Source organism: Poecilia reticulata, linkage group LG11, assembly GCF_000633615.1.
Source record: "Poecilia reticulata strain Guanapo linkage group LG11, Guppy_female_1.0+MT, whole genome shotgun sequence".
NCBI lineage: Eukaryota > Metazoa > Chordata > Actinopteri > Cyprinodontiformes > Poeciliidae > Poecilia > Poecilia reticulata.
In genome coordinates this window covers 16,478,325-16,493,637 of record NC_024341.1, presented here as the reverse complement: position 1 = coordinate 16,493,637, position 15,313 = coordinate 16,478,325, and the positions used below count along the sequence as shown (strand labels likewise).

Genomic DNA, 15,313 nt, shown 5'->3' with positions numbered 1-15,313 from the left:
TATATATAAAAGCTAGCAGTTGAATAACAGTTGTTCAGTCTTGCTTAAAATTGACAAAAAAGTTCCTCAAAACTAAGCCCCTTTTTAAAAGGTGCTCTTGTATTGTCAGTGAGAATGAGGTCAGGTAGAGAAGGGGCCAAAACCACCATGGAGCTAGCTGAGCACTGCTGTCCTTGGATCAGACCTATTTCTCCATGAATTAGTGATGAAAGAAGCAGTTGTTCAGAAACTGTTCATTTCCTTTTCAATTGGACTCAAACAGAGTGGAATTAATGAAGCAGCATCACATTTTACATTTTCTCAAGGCTTCTGGAGGTAATTTACACCAGTTCCTTTCGATGCTTTCTTATTCAACGATCTAACCTGCATATATTAATGCACATCACGTGCTATCCCATCATTAATAGAAATCACTCATTTATTAGTATGAACGTTTTATGAAAAATTAAACTGCATGATTGAGCCATCTTACAATGAGCAGTCTTAATGAGTGACTGCCAGAACAACAGCTTTGCATTTTGTAAGCGTTTTTTTAATCCACATTTCATGTTAATCATCTGAACAAGAGTCATAGCTGTGAAAAGGTTTCCACGACTACATTTGTTGAAGACATACTTCACTTAAGTGAGACTTTTAATGAAAAAGACCATTCTTTTCTTGCAGTTAGTCGACAGCAAGATAAACATCTCCCATTATATGAGCTAAGGCCAAAGATAGTAGAGAAAGCCTTGAAAATCCTTGGGTGTTATTCTGCATAATGTCATATATTTTTGTAATGACTGAAATGAATCAGAAAACTGACTTTTGTGTATTTCACACTCTGACCAACTCTGTAGCGTCAGAACTCCATCGTGATATTTAATTTGGCTGAAATAATAATCCCCACAGATGATGTTCCTGAAACATGCAAGACATCATCTTTACTGGCCTTCCTATGTTATTATAAACAAATATTTATTTATGGACATATGTCAAATTATACTCTGTAAAGTATGATTTGATATTTTAAAACTCTGAGATAGCTTCTACACCAAATGCGACATCTAGACGGATCTAGAAATCTGGAACCGTCTCTCCATCTCTCTCTGACAACTTAAATAATGGGGTAGGGAAATCTCATCAGGGTGACTTGAGAAACAGCATTGAAGAGATTTGGCCCAAACTGATTAACCAGTTCTGATCAACTTGATCAAGATTTAGTTTCAACCAACAGCTCTGCTGGGATTCTGCCACTGAGCTGAGAAACTGGATATTCAGGTCAAGAGGTCTGGAGGTAAGGTCATTTTATTCATACAGCACATTTTCAGCAGCTGAAAGTGAAACCAGACTGAAGCCAGAACTGAAGCTGCTTTTAATTCCATCTGAACCTGTGGTAACTCAAAACACTATTCTTCTATTGAATTCTCGATTTTCTTCTTTCAACTGTAGACGCAAGCAAGGTATTTCGAACTTCAAATTAAGCACAAAAACTATATCTTTAAATTTCAGAGCAAAAGTTAGATCTGAAATGGGCTGATATTATTTTAATCTTTTCTAATCAATTCCCTTGAGGATGTTTCATTTTGCTCTGTTTGTTTCTTGAAAAATAATGTATTCCCTCTAATTGATCATTGATAGATTTGAAACTGATCAGATAAATGATACAGAGAATAGACGTCGTTTTCCAACTTGCATTAGCTCAGTTTCTGAAATGGATTGTTTAGCATCATTATTTGGGTTGAGTTGGATTATATGTGTTTGGATTGGAAAGTGACCCTAATTGGATCGTAGTCTTAACAAATTGTGTCGTTAGAAGCACATTTTGCCCATATTGGATTCAGTACAGTTGGACTGACTGAGTTTATAAGTTTGTAAGACTTGTCTTATAAACTGTCTTGATGTGACTTTTGTGACAAATTTATGCTAAATTGACAGATTATTCAGATACATAACATTTTTGTGATGTTTTTGGTATGCATTATTGAGTTATCTGGTATTTCAAAAGGTTAGACTGTGCAGTAATTGGTTCATTAGTAAATCAAAAATATTTTGAATGAGTTATTTCATGCTGTTACAAACATGAGGGTCATGGGTATGAAAATTCAATTTACTTTGGAAAGCACAAATATGAAGGACTTTTAAAACTTACAAGAATGAAAATTGTATAATGGAAAGCATAAAAAGCAGGGTGGAACTCGTTGGTGACTCAGAGTTAAGGTGCTGGGCCTTTCAGAAACCAAAAAGCTTTGGAAGTGTCATTTTTTCCTGCAGCTATTCTGTAAAAGCAGAACATGTTTAATAACTTTGATTTGCAAAATCATTTTCAAATGAGAAATACAGGAAAGTGGTTTCCAAAACAATCCAGATCACCAGGCAGTCTCCGGAGAATGAAACCCTAGAGAGCAGCCAGTCAGTGACCTACTGGAACAAATCCGCAAGCTGCTGCTATAAAAATGAATATGGACAAAAGGTTTTCAGCATCTTGGAAAAGTATTCACCACCCTTTAGCTTTTCAGTTTGTTGCTTTACATTTCATTCACATCAAATGCGTCTTTAGTAGACCAACACCAAAGAGTATAGAATGATAAACGTTAAGGAAAATAATCCAAGTTTTAATCTAAAAATTTATATTGTGCTTTATTTTTCTGAACTTCTCATTCAATACTTTGTAGAATCAAGATTTGGCTTCAATTCAAGCAGCAAACTTCATGGTGTCTCAATCTCATTTACAGAGCTAGAGAAAAAAAATTGCAAACGAAAAAGTGAACAATATCTTATAAGTACTGATAATCTAGTAAATGTCAGAATTTATATTGAACTCCAAATGTGTTTGGTAAAGAGGAGTGAAGTTTGTCATAAAAAAACAAAAAAACAAAACATGACAGCATCCCTCAAACTTAAGATTGGATAGGAACATTTTTTTCCAAAGTATAATAAACAAAGCAAACCACTTCTCTGAGGTGTCAAATCCATGAATTTATTGATTTATTTATTTGCCTCTGTACGTCTGAAGAATGGAAAAAAATAACAGGAATACATGATGTGTTACTTAAAGTGAAATGGTAGCCTCAACAAAACAGCAAAAGATAAAGAAAGGACAAGAACGAAAATTGGAAATTGTATATGGATATCTGCACAGCAGACCTGCAGCCACATATGGGTGCTATATTTCTCCAGAGTGACTTTTCTTATTTTAATTTTTCCCTTTGGGATTTGTAGAACCTTCACTGCTTTCATAGTGTTGGATCCACCAGCAGCAGCAGCAGTAGCTGCATGTATGCCTGCAGGCTTCAGAACCTACTCTGTGGGCAAAAGAAGAAAACAAGCAAAAAAAAAAAAGAAAACCTCTTACCTTTGACTTCTGAAGGCCAGTGTGTAGAGGAAAAAAAGTAAAAAGTTCACTGTAGCTTCCTCCTTCAGGGAGTAACGAGGTGAGGAAGCTTTTGAAGGGAATGAAGGAAAGCTCACTGGAAAACAGACAGGTTGGTTTTTCCAGAGAGCTTACAAGGTCAGATTCAATTATTTATAGGGCTTCCTGAAACACCTATACATTACTGACATAATTTCACAAATAAGTAAATAAATAAAAATAAATAAAATTCTGATTCACAGTGTGTACCTTTATAAATCTTGCATCTGATTAAATCTTCCAACAGGTAGATAAAGTCCCTGTTTTCAACAGAGGGTGCGCTATAGAGTAGCATTTAGACTGAGTAATGCATAAGCTGTTGCAGTCATGTAGCATGAAGCCCTTTAATGTTACATAACTGTTACAACAGGGAATGTGTTTGACAATCATAGTCTTATATTTTTTAAAGTAGCATTTACAACTAATTCAATAAAACGATTTATAGTGAGAAGGTGGTTGAAATTTTAGAGGGGACCAATTATGCTTCCTTGAACAGGTAAGAATAATTCTGTGGGATGCACAAAACATGTTTATTACATTTTTTCTTGGATAACGTCACCTGCTTAGTTCTAGAATGAGCTGTTTAAGGGTCTGGGTAAGAAGCTGGGCTCAGCTGGGGTTGCTAGGTAACGGCAGTATCCGGGAGATTGTGACTTAATAATCTGAACTTTTTGAAACGGCTTGTTTTTCAGATTCCCAAAAAACATTGCTAGAAATATATCCAAGATTTATTTTCGGTCTTTTTAAGACTTATGATAAAATTGTGGCAAAAAAAATAAAAATACTGTAACTTCCCACTCCTGTTACTGTTAAACAACAAATGGCAAAAAGAAAAACATAAAATGTACAAGAAATTCCAATTGAATAGAAAAATATGTATTTTTTAAAAAATGTGCACAGCACTGTCATACAAATTCACCCTCTTTGCTAAGAACATTTATGAAATCTATAGTTTAGTCTAGTCCAGTTGGAGCACATCCATAAGAATGACTTACAAGAAAAACATGCTTGTATTTAACGTGGTTAAAATCTAAATAAATATATAACGCATTGGTTAACTTAAGACTTTTTGAAGCCTAAAATTGAGAGTGAAGAATTTTTTACGACTTTTTAGAACAGAACAATCCTGAATATAAATAATCACTTCAAATTCTAAACACAGTGGAGCCAAATACTAATAAAGACAGTAATATTAATACAGCATCATCTATTCCCAGGAGCTTTGGACCAGAGGTTTACATGAGTGTCTCCATGTGCTCCAGCTTATTCCCACCATCCAGATAAAGAAACCTAATTCTAAATTCCCATAGGTGTTAGTGAAAGGGTATAGAAATGTGTTTCTTTGTGCGCCCAGTGAAGGACTGTGAATCTACAGAGTGTTCCTTGCCTCTTGGTGAATAACATCTTTACCAGGCTCAAAACCCTATGAGAGGAGCTACATCAAAAAGGGTACATGTTGGCAGTAGTTTCCCTTGCAGTTTGAAAGTATGCAAAGTGATGAAGATAAAGTAAAAATAAGTTAGTAAAAGAATCACAACCAGAAGTCTGTATGATTAAAAGACACACTATCAACGGAAATTACTTAAAAAGGTAGTACTGACACAAGATTTGGTATTTGAGCTTTTAAAGGCCTACAGTACTGATTTCATATCTCTGATTATATATATATATAGGCCTGTCACGATAACAAAGTTTGCTGGACGATTGTCTAAAGAATTATTGCGATAAACGATAATATTGTTTCAAGACCTTTTGACACCGATTTAATGGAAATGACTAATAACGCATGCAATTTCCTGCCATAGATAGATGCACTTTATTTTCAAAAGAACACATAACACTGGAACTGATAAACTAAATAAATAAAACAACCAAAAACAAAAATAAAATGGATTCTCAGTCTCCATTAACAAAAAACGTACTTGAATAAAAACTAAATAACGTAAAGCCAAAGTGGAAACAAATACTGCATTCAACCAAAAGAGTGCAGATTATGAAGTCTGTATACTATATTCCCCTTCAGTAATCACTAGATTTAAATGGATAAGATGGGCACATCCCACTACCTAATGCAGTAGTTCATACTACACGATTTTTGCTCCTATTTTCTTCTTATAACAATCTTAGATTTCATTCAGTCAGGACTTTATGCTGACTCTAGCCACATGCATCACAGGTAGATTCTAGTAAAGTATTGATTAATGCCTGATTTTAAAATTAGTTAACTGGACTTGTAGCCATTATTTTGTGCCCATGTGGCTGGACACCACACGGCACAATCGMACCCGATTGAACCGTTATACCTAGGATTTCTGTCGGCTAATGTGTGGTCTCTCAGGTTTTGAAAATGGGCCGACAGTCGGCCGACAACTCGTGCAGTGTGAGCTGGACATTACACCGAGGAAATGAGGAAGGGAAGGTCAGTGGAGAGCACCGTAGCTGAGCTTTTTTTCATTCAGTGTCATCAACAGAAAGAAAACGGGCAGGAGGAGACATAAAGCCGATAATTAAAATGAGGTCAATAGGTTTAATTTATCGTGCGATTAATTGATTTATAGTTTATCGCGATATATATATTAGTTGAATATTGGATTCAGTGGGGCATTCATCAAGTTTTTCTATTTTAATTTTTAGAATAGCTGACAAAATTATTTATAATTTATTATAATTACTAATAGTACGATCAAGGCTATTCATGATTAAGTAAAGTCTGGGAGTAGAATTTTCTAACAGGTGCAGACAGCATAAAAGAGACTATTTACAATGAATCACTATAGCCCTGAATTATAATTAATGCCGTAATAACTTTCGTCAAATCCATATAAATACAGACTTTACATTGACATTTTATCTCAGAAATGTTTACGATTAAAAACTCTTTACAACAAAGTGCAAACAGTCTTCTTATCAAACATCACATGGCGTTTAAGGATGTCACAAGGGTTTTGCCAGAAGGTCCAAAACAGTTTTCTGACTTTCAACAAAATACGATTTATTTATTTACTGACTAATCAATAAATAGATATGCCATTTTTAAAATAAAAATGTAAATGAATAGTGATTTTTTTTAATACCCCTTGTACATAGACTTATTGTTTTTTAGTATTTGCCAGTTCCTAACGGAAGCAAACATTGTGATTTATTGACTAAACTCCAAATATTAATCCACTAGCAGTCAAGACTAATTTTGTTGTAAGAAAGTTGGGAAATGCAACCCGAGATAAGAACTAATAGGCACTGTTAACAATGAAAAAAAATAAATAAAAATCATACTATAACAGAAAAAAAGGTGAGTTAGACCCTTCACCACATGTTGGTGAATAAGAGATTAATACGCGCTTATTTATTTGTTGCACAGGTTCCCTAACTCTTATTTAAAGTGCAGCTGCAGTCCGTCTTGTTTGGCTGAGTGGCTACTTTGCTCCGATAACTTCTAACTTTATTCTTAGTTTCTGATTAAGATCTTCATTACCTGTGTAAATCAGGGAGAGATAACAGTGTGTGTCACTTTAAGAGCGAGTCTTCGGGTGGCTTCTTGATATTAATAGAGCCGCTGTGTCTTCCTCCTCTGACGTAATGCCTACAGAGAGACAAGCGGAGAGGTCCTGTCACAGCAAAGCGATAACACTAGTCTGAAAGAAAAGAAAAGAAAAGAAAAAAAAAAAGGAACGATAACGAGCTGACCTGCTTTGGTTTGCTGTGACCACCAACTCCATGAATAACAAACTAACTATAGCGTCGGGAATATATCAACACCAGAGCCAAACTCACCCACTAATCAGTCGGTATTAGCCTAGTTTATGTGCTGCCGCGAAGCCTTTAACTATCTCGCTTCCCCCCMCCCCCCCCCCGCTCTGACCAAAGAGAAAAAAAGAGACAGCCAAGACACAGTCACCCCGTCCGACATCATCAACAAACAAAAAAAAAAAGCCCACAAAGAGACGAACCAGCCAGACAGCCATCCAGCCAGCCACCATCTTTACAGGCTGCTGAAAGAGACACAATCTGAAAGAGAAAAGAACCTAATGCTTATTTTGATCAACAGGTAAGCATCCATACATACAACTATCTCTGCAAGACCTTCTCCTTTTTCTTTTTCTTTTTTTTTATTAAATTACAATTATTTAAATATATAAACCAAGCGATGCAGGTTTGGAGTCGTAGACGGCGAGAGATGAGCTTCTCAGACGAGTCAGCCGATGAGACGTGTTCGTCCGAAAAGGAAGCGATTTTGAAGGGGGAGACAAAATGTAGCCGTTTGTAGTTTTACGACGGGCAGCGGTCGGTTTGCGTCTTATGTAACTAACGGCCTGAGTAGCAGCAGCAGCGTCGGTGTGAAGGGGAAGAGAGACAGAGCGAGAGAGAGAGAGAGAAAGGGGGGCGGAGGGGAGGTGGTGGTGGCGGTGGCGGCGAAGGGGTGGGGTGTGGGGGGGGGGATCTGCTGCTGAATGAAGAAGAGAGGAGGGAGCACCGCTTTGAATTCACATGGCAATTTACATTTAGCTTAGGACACCCAAACGCCACACTAATGCGAATTGTGGGGGGGCTGTTTCTGCTGTAACTGCTGCTGCTGCTACCGGGGACAAGCTACTGCTTTGATTTAAGTTTGAAGCCAACAACAAGCAGAAAGCAAGCAAAGGGGGGAACGTGGAGTCGCCTCAAGTAGGTTTGTGCTTTTCCTCTTTTTTTTTTTTTAAGTTCTGGGTTGTAAGTTGGCGATAAGTGGCGTCCTGATTGATTCTGATTGCAGTCAGCTAAACTCCGGAGTGATTTCTGTTACTGCAAAGGAGCTCCCGTGTAACTACGAGTCTGCTGTGTTTGTTGTTTCATTGATAACTTTTCACGCCGCAAACTTGATACTCAAGTTCAGATTTCTGACGCACGTCGCGGAATTAAACGGAAAGTGTTGCAAGCCAAACAAAAACAAACGGCAAACGTCACTCTTCAGTTCCCTGATGCTTATTGGGGCTGAAAAGCGACAAAAAAAGTGGGATTTGCACATCAAAGAAGCGTTGTTTATTCGATATGGCGCTGTTTTCATTGTTGAAGAGCGGCGTGGTGGATGTTGAGTTGTCGACACATCCTCCCTTATCAACCTTAAAGCAAACAAGTGCACGCGAGCTAAACTCAACTCTTATTTACCTATTTCGTGTTTTTTTTGTTTTGTTTTGGCTGAACGCTTCATGTTCCGAGTTGCATTTTACTCAACTTTTAGAAAGTACCCCGCCCCCCCCTTCCTTCCACCTCCCCTCCGCTCGTCGTAACAAACTGTGATGTTCCTTTGAGATAAGGGTGCTGGGTAGGCATGACAACTCTGTGGGGACAGCAGGGTATGTGAAGGCAGCACAATGAGGCAAGGAAGCTTTTTTAACACAGTCCTCCACCAGAGTTTTCCAAATCGGAGCCCCCCAAAAACTCCACAAAACAACGTGCCTTGCTTTTATTAAGCAGATAACCAGCAGTAATGTATTTTAAAAAGCAATGCGGGCCTATTGAGCTTCTGTTTAAGTTACCCCACACAATTATCCTCACTCGTTTAAAAGTTGAAATCAGTGCTTATATTCTTAAGAAAATATCCAAAATTACTGAAGAGTGAGAGTGGCAGCTGAAAATGAGATCAAATATTTGTATTCCAATTTGTAAATTTGCTCGAGGTGATCTAGTTTTTATTTTAGGCAATTCAGTACTATTTAACCATCCATTAGTCTTTCCTCTGCATATTTATACATTTCTTAAGACGCATGTATAGTTTTAAGGTGAGACTTTAACTACATGCTAAATTGTTCATTAAAATTAGCATTTTTGAACCTATTGAGTGAAAATGTTTCTTTAATGATCCGGGAAAGTTTGGTAAAAAACTTTTGTGATGTAGACATATATTCAAATTTGCATCTGAGGTCTAATTTTTTTTAATGAATAGATTAAAACTACAAGTGTGCAAGTTTCCATGCGTATCCTTCAGGAGATCTAAATTGTAAATTGTTTTAAATTAACAATGCATGCCTAGGCTAAAAAATTAACTTGTAATTCACTCCAAATATACTGTAAAATGTGCATTTTTTGCATCTTAAAATGTTAGGCTTTGACTGTCAAATTTTCCCTAATGTTTTTTTTTTTCTCTGACTCAGAAAGTTACCTCAGAGATATCTCCAAAACAAAACCCAAGGGTAACCAAGATAGAGCCTGGAGGAGGCACTGATGATGATGAAAACTTTCTAATATCATAAAAAGATTTATCGGACAACCATCCAGTATAGGAACTCTAATTAGGTGAAGGAGAAAGCTTTTATGTTTTTTTTTCTTTTTATTATTGACCTTTGCAGTTCTTATAAGAAGGTTACAGTGTGCAAGTGCAGTATATTTTTCAGAAAAGATTCTTCAGTAAGAGAGAAGGCAAGTCAATCACATTTTGTATAGAAACTTTGCAAAACTATTAAGCATGGAGACTGTTAAAGAGTAAGGACTTTTCGTATTTTAAAATGCTGAATTGTGCATAATCCCACACTAAGATTAGTGTTTAACTGCATATACAGTATAACTCCCTTTAATTCGGCCGAGTCGTTGCACAGCTTTGCTCTCCACATAGCCTCCACTTCTCTGTGACGCACTTAGAATCTCCTCTTCTTGTTTAATTCACGTTGATTCAGTTTAGCATTCCCTGTGAAAGTAAGTTGGATAAGACTTTAAGAGTCAGTCTCAGGTTGGCTTTTTGATGTCATTAGAGGTGCTGCGTGGAAACTTTATTTATCTCTTTTCATCTCAGTTTTTCACAAGATCTCTTCAAATCAGAGCCTCCCCTAAAAGCCTAACAACAACTTGCTTTGCTTCTTTTCAGCAGATAACCTTTAATTTTGAATTTTAAAACAAATCTCAGGCCTGTTTAGTCTCTCTTTAATCCTCCCCAAAGAGTAAGAAACATTTTTCTTACTCTTTTAATACTAAAAATTCATCCAACAAAGATATACGCTTAGTTTCAAAGTTGATTTAGATTACACTCTAAAAATCTTTTTTTTAAATTAGCAGCTTTAGATTTAAATGGTTTAAGTTCCGACTGATGAAGGGCTCCCTAAGCAAAGAAATGGAGTCAAAGAAAGTTGGGAAGATTCCTGCGGCGTCCGTCAATCCAGAGTTTTAACTCCCAGTGAAATGAAAGATGACGGCTGTAACTTAAAGCATTAGCTTTCCTGCCTAAATGTAAAGCTACAGATTTTTAGTTAATCACATTTAATTTCTGTATTTCTTTTAGACTTTATGGCCAGAAGAATTTACGGCATGTTCTTACAGTTAAATCAAATTACAGAACCTCTTATTTACCCCCACGTAAAGTTTGTAATAAAAATGCAGCTCCATATATAGATTTATTTTTTTTCTTTGACTGTTTTCACATCTGCTTTCCAGTGGTCTGCACATGTAATAATGACAAATTTCTCAACAGTTCCTCAAATCTCCATGTCTGTCTTTTTCTTTTCTTGTAATTCTTATTTAAAAAAAATATAAGCTGACATGGATGAGCGGCGTTATTCTTAGGGCTTGAATTAAATGAAAATCATGTACTTTTGATCAACTTCCAAATCTCATAAAACTTGCAATTAATGTTGCCCGTCACCCTCTTCAACGTTTCAGCTTTAACTAGATTAAATAAATTCTAATCGCTTTTATAATCAGGCCTGTCAAACTTTTACAACTTGAACAAATCTCTTTAAAATGACTAAAGTCACCCAAAATGTGTATAGTCACTGTGGTAAAGAAACAAAAAAAAAACTTTCTTTCAGGACACTGGATACCATTGTTTCTTACGGGCTTGTTCATAGCACCTATTAAACGTCAAAACAGTTGACAACTTCCTAAAGCGAGCCTATTGCTTGTAAAACTCATTTGTGGATGTATGGGCGAGAGTGGGAGACAGCAAAGCGCTTATTCCCTTTTCTGTGTGTGTCTGTATGGGCAGCGGAGACGAGCCATGGCTCACTCATATGGCTGCAATATGTGAAGCCGCTCTTACTTGTGGTGAAACTCGGAGGAGAGAGAAAGTTTTGAGAGAGAGGGAGAGAGAGAGCTGCGATGGGAATGCACAGAGTGAGGGAAAGTCAGGAATGTCCTGCTCGACTATAGCTGGAATGTATCTCCCGTGTTTTATTGATGGTTTGATGTTCTGGAAGACATGAGGAACAACTGTAGTGATTTTGCGGGCTGCCATGTTATTTGTATCTGGTTGTTTCGGAGCAGCCCTTACATTGCTTCGAAGTGGGGAGGAAAGGCCGGTTTGAGACGGAGCGTAAGAAGTCGAGGCCAGTCTGAGTAGCTTTTTGAGGGAAAGTAGCAGCGATTCCACCCTTGGAGACATCATTTGTTTTGCCTGGTTGCCTGTAAGGATTAAAGTACGGGCTCGCAATGACGTGGATGGGGTCCTGTTAGACAAAACCCAAAAGATGGACAAAAACTCAAACAAGTTTACAGGATTAGGCATGGGCCGGAATGAGATTAAAACTCACGTTTAACAGCAACACAATATTAACACAAAAATTAAAACCAAAAATCTCTACCATGGTGTAAGGGCCTTTTTTTTTTTTTAAATAGAAAGCGACTATTGTCCCTACTGCAGTAGGTTGTTTGTTCCTTTAGTAGTCACAGTAGCTAGTAGTTTATTTCAAATATTTGCTTTTTAAAGCAACATCAACAAAAAAGAAAGCTTGGTTTAGTGCTTTGCCCAAACCCAAACTTCCCTTATTTTTTGCATAAGGGGAAAATGTTGCAGTTTTAAAACGAGTCAAAACTGCAACATTTCTTAAAATAATGCTATCAGTTTACTTTACTTTACTCTGCCAGCTAGCTGACTCTGTGGAGCAACAGCTTGGGCAGGGGTTGTACTATCGCTGCATTCGATTTGTCTTGGAAGTCAGAGCTCGGATCTGGGAATGGTGTCACTGCCGAATTTGAAAGCCAGTACAATTTGGTAATTGCTACGGCGCTAATTAGTAGCAAAAGAAGCTGGTGATATATTTTTGTGGTCAAACACTAAAGCAACATGTTCACTAAAAGAAATATAACCCTATCTGAGCCAACTGCTGAGTAATATGCAAACCATCAGAAAGGCTAATAATAGTCTATTCCTGCAAGTTATAATGCACTGCGTATTCTGGCATACTAATTTTGAACGCTGGACTTCCCGGTCAGAATCCTGACTTCAGGGGACAATCTTGTTAAATTTCAACTTTTGAGTGCAAAGACAGCACACTATATTTTTACACCACATGCAACTAGGCATCAGCTGGTATCAGATTCCCACGGTACTTTACCCATTACGGTATTTACACAATTGCAAATTGCGGTTATTTAAATCAGAAGAATAAGCTGTCATTCTTACTTCTGTTAAAATAATGTAATAAATAACATTACATGTTTTATTGTTATTTGGAAAAATAATCTAGTGCAGAAAAATAGAATGGAATGTATTTAGTAGCTCTCATTGTGCAGAATTTTTATTTTTTGTTTGCCAATTTGTTCTCTAACAAAGTGAATCTTGGAGTAAAACAACCTGATAGTCTGGTACTATTAGTCAGACTATCTGCTCCTTATCCCACTCGCAGTTGGCTGCTAAACGGACGTACTGCTCGAGGCTGTCAGACTATATAGTTTCAAAACAACTGAAGTCGTTGGTTACACTCCTTTGGGTTTTACACCATGGCTGTTTGTGTTCTTTATGATTTGGAATATTTACAAACAGATGGGTTCTTGTAAGAAAGGAAAGGTGTTGGGAACCTTCTCTCACCCAGCTGACTGGCAGTGCACAGCAAAAAGTAGGCAAGGGTACAGAGCTGAGTACTAAACAGTCAAAGAAAAATCTGGTTATTTTCTGCAGACCCTCATTAAAATGAATTGAAACCACAGGAACAGTATGACAGAAACACTAGTACCGACTCGTGACTGATAAGAAGTTTGCACCAGTTCCCTTTTGGCGGCAGTGCACGGATTTTGATCTTTTATTCTATACATGAGATTCCATGTGAAGTTTGAGCTCTTCAATTCTACTACTTACCTTGTTGTAATAATTCGTCTGCTAGTTCAGACTAATGCTGTTTTTCGTATTAGACTAGGACCAGATGCCAAATTCTCTCTCCCTTGAGAACTAGTACAAATACGTATTTATACCGTATATGATAAAATAACATATGTTTTTAAAGTAAAATTTTTACTTTTACCCTTTGCTTTTGTGTAACGTTATATGTTAAGTAATTAGAAATGTGGGAAGCCTTTCCGGAGCTGTTTCTCATAAGTGTGCTCAGCTGACGCTTGTCGAGCGTGTCAGTGCCACACCGCCGTGTCCTTCTGGAATGAACTGTCTGACGACAAGTTCCACAGGGAGACCTAAAGAACATTTCTGTCATCTGGCATCGCAGTATCTATTTATTTAATTTCTAATCACTTTCATTTACATTTGCGACCACTTTAACTCCCATTGTTTCTAATAAGCAGGAAAAAGATTTCATCTATTAGTGCAATCAGCTGTTATTCATCCCAGCCCTGCTTGCAGTTCAGATAAAGGAAAACACCCATTTGTCACGGATAGTTTATTTGAAGCAAAAAAAAAACTTTTTTCAAGGCTCCTGGCTTGCTTGTGACTCTCTGATCGCACCTTTGTTTTACTACCCGGTGCCCTGCTTTTGCTCATATCTCAAGGACGCAATCTTTATAGCTATTTGTTTTTTCTTCTCCTTCTTCCTACTGTCCCAGCATATCGTGACTTTGTATTAGTTGCCCGTAGTTGGTGGCAGTGCACGGATTTTGATCTTTTATTCTTCTTGCTTCTTGCTGCAAGTCGGTCTCTGCTACAAAGGCCCCCCCAAAACTTGTCATCCCCACTGCGTCTGTGGTCTGTGCAGCCTTGTTTAGGCTCAAGTTTGTCTTTTAATGTCTTTGTTCTTTTTTAGACTTAAAAGTCTGTCTTCAGATAACGAGCACATGTTCTTGGTTTAGGGTGAGATGAGTCTTTTTTTGTTTTTTACCGTTTTTCTGAGAAATCCTAAATTTGGGAGATTTTCTTTAATGCGAGAGGGTAAAAATCTTTCTGTCATGACACAGTGGAAACTGATAGGCGGTGGTTGAGTTGATTTAAACGGGTACAAAAAGAGTGGGGTGGTGCAGGCAGCAGTACAGCCTTGTGGTCTGTTCTGTTACCGAAAGTTTGTAATGTTCAGACCTGCTTACTACTCATACTTTTCTTTGTATGACTGCCAGTTAAAGCTCTAAAAAAAAAAAAAAAACATGCAACAGATAGCCCCAGTTGCAAACATGTGCATCTGAGTTTCACAATGTCAAAATAATTAGGAATTTATTCACAGCCTTTTGCAGCTTTGGCTCGTGAGGCAGCTGGTAAATGAAACCTGCTGGCTTCTGATGTCAGCGCTCTGAGTTTTGAAGTCCCGGCTGCTTTGACTCAGCGGTACGAGCAGGTTTGATGCTTCCTGTGCACCCAGACCTTCAGTTATCAATCACGCCTCAGATGAATTTTGACCTTGTGTAAAACACCTGGAGGTGAAGTTCCAGCTGTGTGCTTGATGAAATTTGTCAAAATATAATTACAAAAGGAGCTCCCGGTTAATTGATAATGAACTGATGTGGTGCTTATTTTATTTTATTTTTTTAACTGTTTAACAATGAAGGCTTTTTGTGTAAATATCACAGAGTACTTATTTTGTACTTAAGATGCCTGTTTTGGGTTTTTATAATGGGTTAAGTTTTAATTTAGATCTATAGCTATAGATGGTCTTCAAAGTTCGAGAGATTATCTAACTATAATTTGGCCCTGCACATGTAACGTACAGCACCTTACATGTTTGTTGGCACAGATGGTAAATATGCAACACCTGGATTTTTTTTTTTTGTCACATTTAAAGTTCCTCTTCAGCATTTCATTATTGCTCTTAA

General features: G+C 37.3%; 1 protein-coding gene across 6 annotated transcripts in view; it reads left to right on the top strand.

Moving 5' to 3' along the window:
- Positions 1-15,313, top strand: part of trps1 (trichorhinophalangeal syndrome I) — a 183,355-nt gene that overhangs the window by 49,513 nt on the left and 118,529 nt on the right. For 2 of the 6 annotated variants that reach the window (XM_008422125.2, XM_008422119.2), the window contains exon 1: positions 7,831-8,054. The exons of 2 other annotated variants lie outside the window; for them this stretch is intronic. The gene's annotated coding sequence lies outside the window, so the exon portion shown is untranslated. Of the gene's footprint in view, positions 1-5,925; positions 7,434-7,830; positions 8,055-15,313 lie in introns of those variants that run through there. 2 more of the 6 variants (XM_008422120.2, XM_008422124.2) reach the window with 2 other exon arrangements.